Genomic DNA, 10,778 nt, shown 5'->3' with positions numbered 1-10,778 from the left:
TCACCTTCTTGCCACTTTCACCCATTAACGGACCAATCATTTCCTTCACTTTTTTCTTGTTTTTTACATGTTGAAAGAAGCTTTTTTTGTTATTTTTGACTTTGGTCGCAAGCCTTAGTTTATTTTGAGCCTTGGCTTTCCTCACTTCATCTTTGCAGGCTCGGGCTATTTGCTGATATTCTGACTTAGTTATGTGCCCTTCTTTCCACTTTCTATACTTGCCCTTTTTATCTTTCAATTTGTCAGAGAGTTCTTTATGCAGCCATGCTGGTTTCTTTTGAGAGCTGTTATTTTTCCTCTTTGTTGGTATTGTGCTAGACTGGGCTTTTATTATCTCACTTTTCAAAATTTCCAAAGCTTCCTGAGTTGTTTTCCCCTTGAGGATTCTCATCCATGGAATCCTTCCCAAGCCCTCTCTAAGTTTATTGAAATTAGCTCACTTGAAGTCCAAGACTCTAGTTTGACTGTGTTCTATTGCTTGTGCTTCCATAATGTTGAATTCTAATATTGCATGATCACTTCCTCCCAGGGTTCCTATGGCTTCAACACCTTCTATCATTTCATCTCTGTTAGTGAGAATTAGAGAATTATTATTATTATTATTATTATTATTATTATTATTATTATTATTATTATTATTATTATTATTATTATTATTATTATTATTATTATTATTATTATTATTATTATTATTATTATTATTATTATTATTTCTTGAGAATATTTGCAGTTAAAATGTGATTCAGGTCATTCACACAGGACTCTACTAATATGGAAAATTGCTACTAATATGAAAAAAAGCATTGACATTTAAAGCCCTTACACTCAGCTTGCTCTAAATTCTATGAATTAGTACAATAAGAAAGGAAAATTATTAATTTTATTTTAAAAAATTGTGACATAGTATGTCAATTTTTTATTGCCCATGAGGTAGTGATGTACAATATCTTCCAGCTTACAGTAATACTGAGAAAGTCACACAAGGAAAAAATAATAATAGATTTGATTAAGCAGAAGGGCATATATATCCATGAATGCATGCTGGATAGCTAACAAACACAAGAAAGCTTACAGTACTATTAATTACATACTAACAACTCAATTAAAAAAGCTAAATATATAGTCAAAATCTATTTTATCTGATTTACCTTACCAGAAAATAAAATTATAATATTAAAATATCTGAAACTATTATGAAATATTGTATAGTAGTTGTTAGCCTTTTGACATTTGTTTGGGGAGAAAAGCACATAACTTACCTCAATTTAGCACATTTGTTTTAGAAAGCCGTATTTACTTTTATATTTTATTGAGAACTAGCTTGGGTTCTGTGATTTTGACACCTGGAATATCCACTCAAATTCTAATTGAGGCTCATTTGAACATATTCTTAAACATAATTGCTTAACTGCCAACTTCAACAAGCTCTCAAGAAAGTAACAGTATTATAGGATAATCTGCATCTGTGTAGGGAGGCTTCATTCTGTAACCATTTTTCATATATTTTAGTGTCCAGGCCTTTAATCAACTTAGTTACTCTTCTTTGCACTTCTTTCAAAGTCTCAACATCTTTTTTGTAATGTGGTGACCAAAACTGGATGCAATATTCCAGGTGTGGCCTTACTATGGCTTCATAAAGTGGTACTAATATTTCACGTGATTTTGATTCCTTGCCTCTGTTTATACAGCCAAGGATTATACTAGTTTTTTTGGCTGCTGCTGAACACTGCTGGCTCATATTTAAGTGATCATCCACTAGTATTCCAAGGTCCTTCTCACGGTTACTATTTTTGAGCCAGGTTTCACCTAATCTTATTTGCACTATTGTTTTTTCCTGCCTAGATGTAAAGCGTTGCTATTCTCCACATTAAATTTCATGTTATTGAAGCCCATAGTTCAAGTCCGACAAGATCTTTTTGGATCCTGAGCTTGTCTTCTGGGGTGTTGGCTAGTCCTGCCAGCTTAGTGTCATCTGCAAATTTGATGAGTTCCCCTTCTATAAAGTCATTTGTGAAAATATTGAAGAGTATTGGGCCTAAGACTGTTCACATGATAACATTATTTTAACAAGAGAATGGGGGAAAAAACAAGGGAAGGAAAACCTTAAGCATGATGCTCGGCCACGACTGTTTTCTCATTCTTCTTTTGGTGGTAAATGAGTCAGAAATTAGTTGGCCAAGGAAATAACAGTGTTATTCAAATACTAAGCTGGAAATGACTCATCTTACTCTGAGCAAGTATGTAACTGACAAGTACTTACAAAAATTCTCTTTCTTTCTCATATACACACTGGCACTCAAACATTCTCTCTTTTAATCTCTCTCTCTCTCTCTCTCTCTCTCTCTCTCTCTCTCTCTCTCTCTCTCTCTCTCTCTCTCTCTCACACACACACACACACACACACACACACACACACACACACACACACATTACACACTAAGATCTGATTTTATATAACAGAAACCTGGGCCTACTTTCCAGCTATGACTGTTTGTATTTGCTGTGAGAGTATGCTGGTGAATAATACTAAAAATACTGGACTGTATCCAAAATAGGCGCATCCAACTGGGATGTAGAAGTCAACTTCCTGACTTTCTTTTGCACAGAGCAGTTCATCTAACTAAAAGATTCCTAATGTTTTACACAAGAAGTAGCAATTATGTTTTTAAAGACACATCTAAAGTTATAAATTTTAAGGAAGTATATGGGGGAAAGGAGAATGGGATCCAGATTAAATTTAGGTTTAATGTAATTATTTAGAAACAGAGAATGTAATTAATATCCATCTATCAGTTGTTTTTCCCCGTAAGTCAGAGGTCCCCAATCTTTTGGGCACCAGGAACCGGTTCCATGGAGAAAGATTTTTCCACGGAACGGAGAGTGCATGGTTTTGTGTGCATCCCACAGATGGGGCTTTGTTGTTTGTGTGGATCGCTTGCTGGCATGCCACGGCTCGGTACCAGGGGTTGGGGACCCCTGCCACATTTCCATTTGGTCAAAAAATGGGAAAGCTCTGAAGAATTATAGATATTTTCTTATTTTATAAATAAAGCCCTATAAATAAAACTCTATTTTTCAAAGGACCAGAAAGCAAAGCCAAGAAGCAATGGATGGAAACTAAACAAGGAGAGAAGCAACCTGGAACTAAGGAAAAAATTCCTATCAGTGAGAACAACCAGTGGAACAGCTTGCCTTCAGAAGTTGTGGGTGCTCCGTAAATGGACGCTTCTAAGAAGAGATTGGACAGCCACTTGTCTGGAATGTTATAGGGTCTTCTGTTTGAGCAGGGGGTTGGATTAGAAGATCTCAAAGGTCTCTTCCAATTCTGTTATTCTGTTATTAGAAGTCCAAGGAGTGAATTAAACAAGCCCCTATCAGAAGCCTTTGATTTATATTATATGCCTCTTCAAGATCAGAGATATTACCGAACAAAATATAGAAGAAACTGGATACATTTAGTCTTGAGAAGGATAGACAAAGAGAAATATTGCAGCACTTTTCAGGTACTTGAATAAGTCATACTAATGGAGTCTAGTTGCAGTGTATTTTTTATGTTAGGAAAACTTTCCTGACAAGAATGATAGCTTGACAGTGGAACAATTATTCAGATGGGTAGTGGAGTCTTCATTACACCAGACAACAATTTTTTTCAAAAGCGATTATGATAGAATCCTTCAAACTGAATACAAATATAATTTCAGAATGACTGTATCATGTAGGAATTTTGAGAAATGTGAAATTAATTTTTAATTACTATAATGTATTTAATCATATAATGTTTCCAAAACTACATAAGTTCCACAGGGCTAAAAATATTTTGCTGCTGATTTTCCTTTACCCGATGCATCATGCTATAGTATTCAACAATAATCAGCCAGCATTGATAGATTCCAGTTGGCCTAATCCCATTTTTCCATTGTAACAATGTCCTAGTGAAAACTTTTACCATGTTCAACACTATCTGCACCCAGATTTTCGGGATAGAAGTCTAAGTGTGAATGCAGAAAGTGAATCTTCAGTGACAGTTGCACTTCATGGTCTTCTATGCTGTAAGAAGTTTTTTAATCAGCTGAATGTAGCTTGGTGCTCTGTAATTGCCAGAAAATTCTCAACATTCTTGAATGTTTTGCAGGTGATTTTCTCTGGTCCCACTAACAGATCTTCAAACCCCTTGTGATTGATAACATATCTGATCTGTGGACCAACAAAAATGACTTCTTTAATCTTGGAATCAGTTATTCTTGGAAACATCTATCTCAAACAACAAAAACCTTCTTCCTTTTTCATCATTTTCATAAAGATTTTTAATCAGTCTGAGTTTTATGTGAAGTGGAGGCAAAATATATTGTTTTAAGCCAACAAGTGGTTCATGTGCCACATTTTTCTGTGCTGAAACCAAGTTTTTTTGGAATGGTCATTTTTTAAAATTTAATGCAACTTTCTTCCATGGCTGCCCATTCACACATGTAACAGTGCTTGGTATATAGAAGCTGCATTCCAAGCAGCAGAGCCATTACTTTTAGATCTCCACAGATATTCCAGTTGTCGTTAGTGTGCTGGACATGCTTCAACAGTGATTCCATGTTTTTGTATTTTTCTTTCATGAGTACAGCATAGTCAAAAAGTACTGCTGGCCATACATGGCCATTATGTAAAAAATAGATTTCTGTAAAATGGTATCTTCTTCTTCTTGTGCCATATCCATTATAAGACATTGGTGATCATGTTGGCAATCCTATTTTTATCAGCAGCCGCATGAAAAAGTGCAGCTGAGTTTTGTCCAAACCAGTCCCTTAGATTTTGAAGCCATGATTTTCTTCTACCTGGACCTCGTTTGCCTTCAGTCTTTCCCTAGAAGATTAAATGGAGTATGCCGTATTTTTCTGGATGTCGCATCACATGTCCAAAATATTCTAACTTTCATTTTTTAATTGTTTTGATGATTTCCCTTGGCTTTCCCAGGCTTATCACCTCCTCATTTCTGATCTTGTCAACCCAGCTTATATGTAACAGCCACCTGTAAATCCACATTTCAAATGCTTCTAGTCTCTTCAGGTGGCCTTCTTTGAGAGACCAACTCTCTCCATAGAGCAAGATAGAAAAAATACAGCATAACATCTGACAAGCCTGATTTTCAATCTTAGGCTTAGGTCGTGACTGTAGAAGACCTTTTTCATTTTGAAGAATGCTGTTCAAGCTTTCTTTATCCTTGTCTTTACTTCAATGGTCATGTCCCAGCTTTCATGTAAATTAGAACCGAGGTGCTTGATCCTTTCAACTTTTTCTAATGGTATTCCTTCCGAATTTATTGATAGTTGTTTGCTGATGACTATGATCTTGGTTTTTGAGGTGTTAAGCTTCAAGCTGTATTTTTCAGATATTTCTGTCACTCTGTTGATGAAGAGCTAAGTCTCCATGCTTACTGGCAAGCAGAACTGTATCGTCAGCATATCTTAAATTGTTGATCCAAACACCATTTACTTTGATGCCAGCATCAATGTTGTCCAGTACCTCGTTGAAGATTGACTGATTGGTATGTGATAGGTTAAATTACAGGATATTTTTGTGAGTGGCATTCAAAAATCTATTAAATACACTCAAAAGTGTTCAGGAAGCAAAAGTTTTGTTGTCCAGTGTTACTGGGTATGCATACATAGAGCCTAAACAATTGTCCATCAAGGTTTCTTTAACCTGGATGTCTGCATGGACTATAATACTTGATCTTGTGGTATACTGGCCCCTTCCAACTGTATGAATTTAAGATTCTGTGATACTGTGATGTGGCTGAACAATATCTCCTGCAGTCCTAGACCACATGATAAAAATAAAGAATAATGGGAGTTGTAGTTCAGAACATTTTGGAATGTAACACATTCTTCTGGACTATCTTAAGTATTAAATGTTTTCTGAAGTGTTTCTAGCATTAGTGTTTCTTTCAGGGAGATTTACCTGCAAAACCCTAGATAAACTGACTTATGCTCAAAAAGCAAGTTTGGTTGCGGCTATGACAAACATCATGAATTGCACAACAATTCTATTCATATTTATTTACAAATAGGTTTACTTGTCAGCGTAATTGGTGGACTTACCATCAAAGTAGGAATAGAGTCTCTAGTGTTATTCTCAATATCATCATCACCATTACCATTGCCACTATCTAAATTGTGTCCAATAAAAACCAGGAAAATGTTCTGACTTCTGGAAACCCATCAACAGACAGCTAGATAATAGCAGGAGTATCAACAGCAGCCTCACTTAGGTAAACAGCAAGAGACCTTCTTTACATGACCAACAGCAGGGAAAACAAGTTCAGCAATGAACACTTCAATACCAACTGAAGAGAATTTGAAGCAATATTAATAGAAATGGTATCAATTAAACAAGCATCCTTGGTCCTGACTAGGTTTACTTTGGGAAGCAAAGCAGACTTGAGGAATCTCTTGTTATAATTCAAAAAAGAAAGGGAAAGCCAATCTGTTGCTCAATATTTTTCTTTTAAAAAAGATTACATCAACAAACAATGCTAATTTTCCTAGACTCAAATCTTCACGGCAAAACCATCATTTTCCTAGTTACAAATATATGGGTGTGAAAGTTCAGTAATGCTGAATAAGGGAAAAATATATGCCTTTTGACAGTGATTCTGGAGAACATGATTGAGAATATCTTGAACTACAAAGAGGCTACCTCACTTGGTTTTGGACAAAGCAAAACGAGAGTACTCTGGCAAGAGTTGGTGAAACTTTGATGCTTGGAAATATCAAAGGAAATAAAAAAGGGGCTGTCAAAAGACAAGGGGGAAGTTACTACCCCCCTGACATACACATGAAATTACAAGAACTTAAAGAAGTGGTTACTGACAGACAATCTTGGGGAATTATATCTATTAGGTCATGAAGAATGGAAAGTGATTGAAGTAATGAACAAAACTTTCTGGTAGAATGGGAATTGAGGATGAAATATAAAATCTACCCATTTCCTGATGGGAAAAGGTATCTATTACTTTTTGAGCATCTCTTAACTTTCTTTGATGGGTTGATCCAGAAATTATTTCCCATACAACTTGAGAGCACAAAAATGGAACAGGAAATTTTTGTAATTTTTGGAAAGTGCTTCAGTATAGAGAAGCCGTCCAAATATATATTTTTTGTAATTTCTTCAAGAAAAATGAATTTGTCAGCAAACTGAGTTATGCAGTAACATTAGTAAATATGTGAACGTATACAAATTTACGTCCCAGTTTTTACTTTCAGAATCCAGTCACCTTAAAATAACAGAATTCTGTATTCCAAGGGATTTATTAAGAAATAAAGCTTAACAGACATCAGACTACAGATCATTCAAAACTCAGGCTGCTTTGTTTCTGCTGATTAATTCAACATGATGAATCCATCTTTTACTCCAGTGTAAGGAATTTATTGATTTTCTGAATTCCATGTTATTTGACCAAATATATCCTCTCAACTGTAATCCACCCCATTCAGTTTTCATAAAGATGATGAATAAATAAGCTGGGGAAATGAATAATCACATTTGAATTTCTACCAGCTTGACCGACATATTCATGCCAGCTCACACACTAATTACAGCAACAGAAAGAAACTGAACCTGTGAACCCAATTACCTGGTGGATTCAAGACCTGATATTACTTGCAATTTGTGTATGTTGTCTATAGGTGTAAATTATATATTGATAATGTCAATGAAATGTAATCCTTTCTTGAAATATTATGTAAAATTTCATATAAAATATGCATCTGTATATGCATAGCAAACAGATAGAAATAGTAATTCTTTTTCTTTTTGTTATTCTTTAATATATTTGTCTTTCTTTCTTTCTTTCTTTCTTTCTTTCTTTCTTTCTTTCTTTCTTTCTTTCTTTCTTTCTTTCTTTCTTTCTTTCTTTCGCAAAACAACAAACAAATAAGCCCACTCTGTTAATAGATTGAGGGAGGTAGCAGTCTTATTTAAGATCTTAGCAAATCAAGTTAAGTGGAAAGGATAGCTGATTAGGACACTCTCAAAATATGTCAGCCACTAATTAGTTTAAACCCTGTAATTTGATATGCCAAGCTAATTACATTTTATATTTGCTATTCCAAAATTTGGCTTTATTTCACTATAAAAATTAGGTTTACTGAGGCCTAAATTATAGTAGGCATTGCATTCTAAAAAAACACAAAGATTTTTCATGTCTGAATCTGAATTGCAAAGAAACGTCAATTGCTATTTTTGCCTTCTTTTCTTGTAAGATTACTTACAACCTGGATTAAAATTCTCCTCCTCCTCATGTAAATTCTGTTCCAAGAAAAATTGTTTTATTTAAAGAATATAAGTAACACCTTGTACCATTTGTGTAAATATCTGATCCTGCTTTAGTATGAATGCTGTTTAGCATTAATCTTAATGTATAATTTGTTTTGATATAATCTTTTTGTTGAAGTGGGATGAACAAAGAAATGCTAAATAAGCATGATTTATGGTGTTGAGAAAGGGATAGACAGACATATACGATCTGTCATGGTCTGCCCTGTGAAGATTTTTGTAGATATTTCCAATTCATCTTCACACATATCATTATTAATAGCGACATTCTCAATGGTAAGAAATTTATTATAGATTCCAGATTCAGTATCATGCAGATCAGTGTTTCTTAAACTTTTTGCTCTCAAGATCTCTTTCCATTTTTAAAAATTATGGAGCACTCCAAAAGAGCTTTTGTTTTTATGGGTTATATTTATTGATATTTACTGCATTAAATATTAAATTTTATGCATTCATTAGAATATTTATTGAATATGTAAAAATAACAATATTAAATTATTAGATATTAACATAAATAAAATGATTTTCATAAAAATCACTATATTTTTTTAACAAATAAATAATGAGAACAGTGATATGGTTTTAAATTTTTGCAAATATTTTTAATATCTGGCAAATAATTCTGTTTTTGAGACAGTCTTGGGTCTTCAGACCACATTTTAAGAAATACTGACATAGATTACAATGTGAATATAGGGAATGGGAAAAATTAACCACATTTATATAGTTCTATAAAATGACATGTACATATGTAGCTTGTAAGAGATTTCTAGAAGAGTGATTTAAAAATTAAGAGAGACTCTACTAAATTGTGTTTGCATAAATGTAATCCTTTCAAATTAATTAAAGGTGTAAGAAAACTGTGGGATGAAATGGCATTTAGTAGTTTAAATATACATTCCCATATGTGCAATATACTTATACTATTTTCCAGTGAAGGCTAGAACCCTAATATAGAATTCTAATCATGTGAGTAGAAGTACCAATCAAAATTTTCAATATAAAATCTTCCTGAATGGTCTAAATCATACTCATAGGTTTAGATAATATTCTTAAACAAACTAACATCTTCCCATCTTATTGTCTACTGTTAAAGCTACTGAATGTTATTGAAATGGAAGCTCTTAAGTGGGGAGTACTTGTAGTGGAGCACTTGGATGGTGTGGGTAGTTTTATGATAGATTTGTGTTTCTAATTTGCTGTCAATGCCTCTGTGATGAGCTATCAGGAAAGGTAGTGTGCTATTGTTTTCTTCTATCCTATAGAATTTTATTTCTTTGAAGATGCTGCTGATGGTTTTGTATGTGTTTTCTAGTTGGTCTTTTTTATTATGACAAAGGTGTCATCTATGTACCCGATCCATACTTTGAGTTGTATGCATAGGAATGCTACAGTTTCTGGGCATTGCATTACAGTCTCTGAAACAACCAAGTTCAGAGGGTATCACGGACCCCACTGTTCAACTATTCTCTTCTATCAGTATGAAAGAAATTCTTTGACAACTCATTGAAATGTAGATCCTTGTCAGCCTGATGTGAGCCGTTCTCCCCCCTCCCAGGGAAGGATGATAATTGCAGAAATTAATTTTTTCTAACATCCATTTTGGCATAAACTCTCTGGGAATGAAACATCCAAATTTACTTCCAGCAGAATCTGTTATGGAATTCATTTTAAATCCTTAGGCTTGGGCAAGTCAGTACTTTACAAGCAAATTCTATTGTTGCAAGCTCATTATGAACATATTTAGACTAGGGCAAAAGACCTGCTGGACCTTGGGGATTAAAGATAACAGTTGTATTTGTCAGGGTCAGAATGCTTTAGGACTCTGTTAGGTGGGCTACACAAAATCTTTTTTCAATAGCTCTACAACCTTCTCTTCATAACATTCAAAGCAATTCACTTGTAAAGGGTTTGGTTGTTTTTCATTCCTTTTTCTCCTTTTTTTCACTCAATGGATTCAGTCCAATTCTATTCCATTTGGACTTTCCTTGTTCTGCGAAAGTGCCAAAAGCATTTGGCTTGAATAAAAGTAAAAAGTGTACAATGTCTTTTTTCTTTTTTACAGAAACACTGTAAAACTTTTCTGAGTGATCTGTGTGTGTGTGTGTGTGTGTGTGCGCGCACACACACACACACACACACACAGAGAGAGAGAGAGAGAGAGAAAGAGAGAGAGAGAGAGAGAGAGAGAGAGAGAGAGAGAGAGAGAGAGAGAGAGAGAGAGAGACTGCTCTGTGCATTGAACTATTCACACATCATATGGAAATACTTGATTGGTGAAGTGAGTTGGCAGTTTTTCTTTCATTTTATAGAATTGTTAAATTTATGTCCAAATCAGCCGCATTTCGTCAATGTGAAATAACGGTTGACAAGCAGGGGAAATGAATTCTCTTTGTTATTCATTGATCCCATTTCACTTAAAAACAAAGTATGATTTGCTTAATTCATAGAAA

This window comes from Protobothrops mucrosquamatus, unplaced genomic scaffold, assembly GCF_001527695.2.
Source record: "Protobothrops mucrosquamatus isolate PMUCROS unplaced genomic scaffold, P.Mucros_1.0 scaffold21, whole genome shotgun sequence".
NCBI lineage: Eukaryota > Metazoa > Chordata > Lepidosauria > Squamata > Viperidae > Protobothrops > Protobothrops mucrosquamatus.
This window is presented reverse-complemented; position numbering follows the sequence as displayed.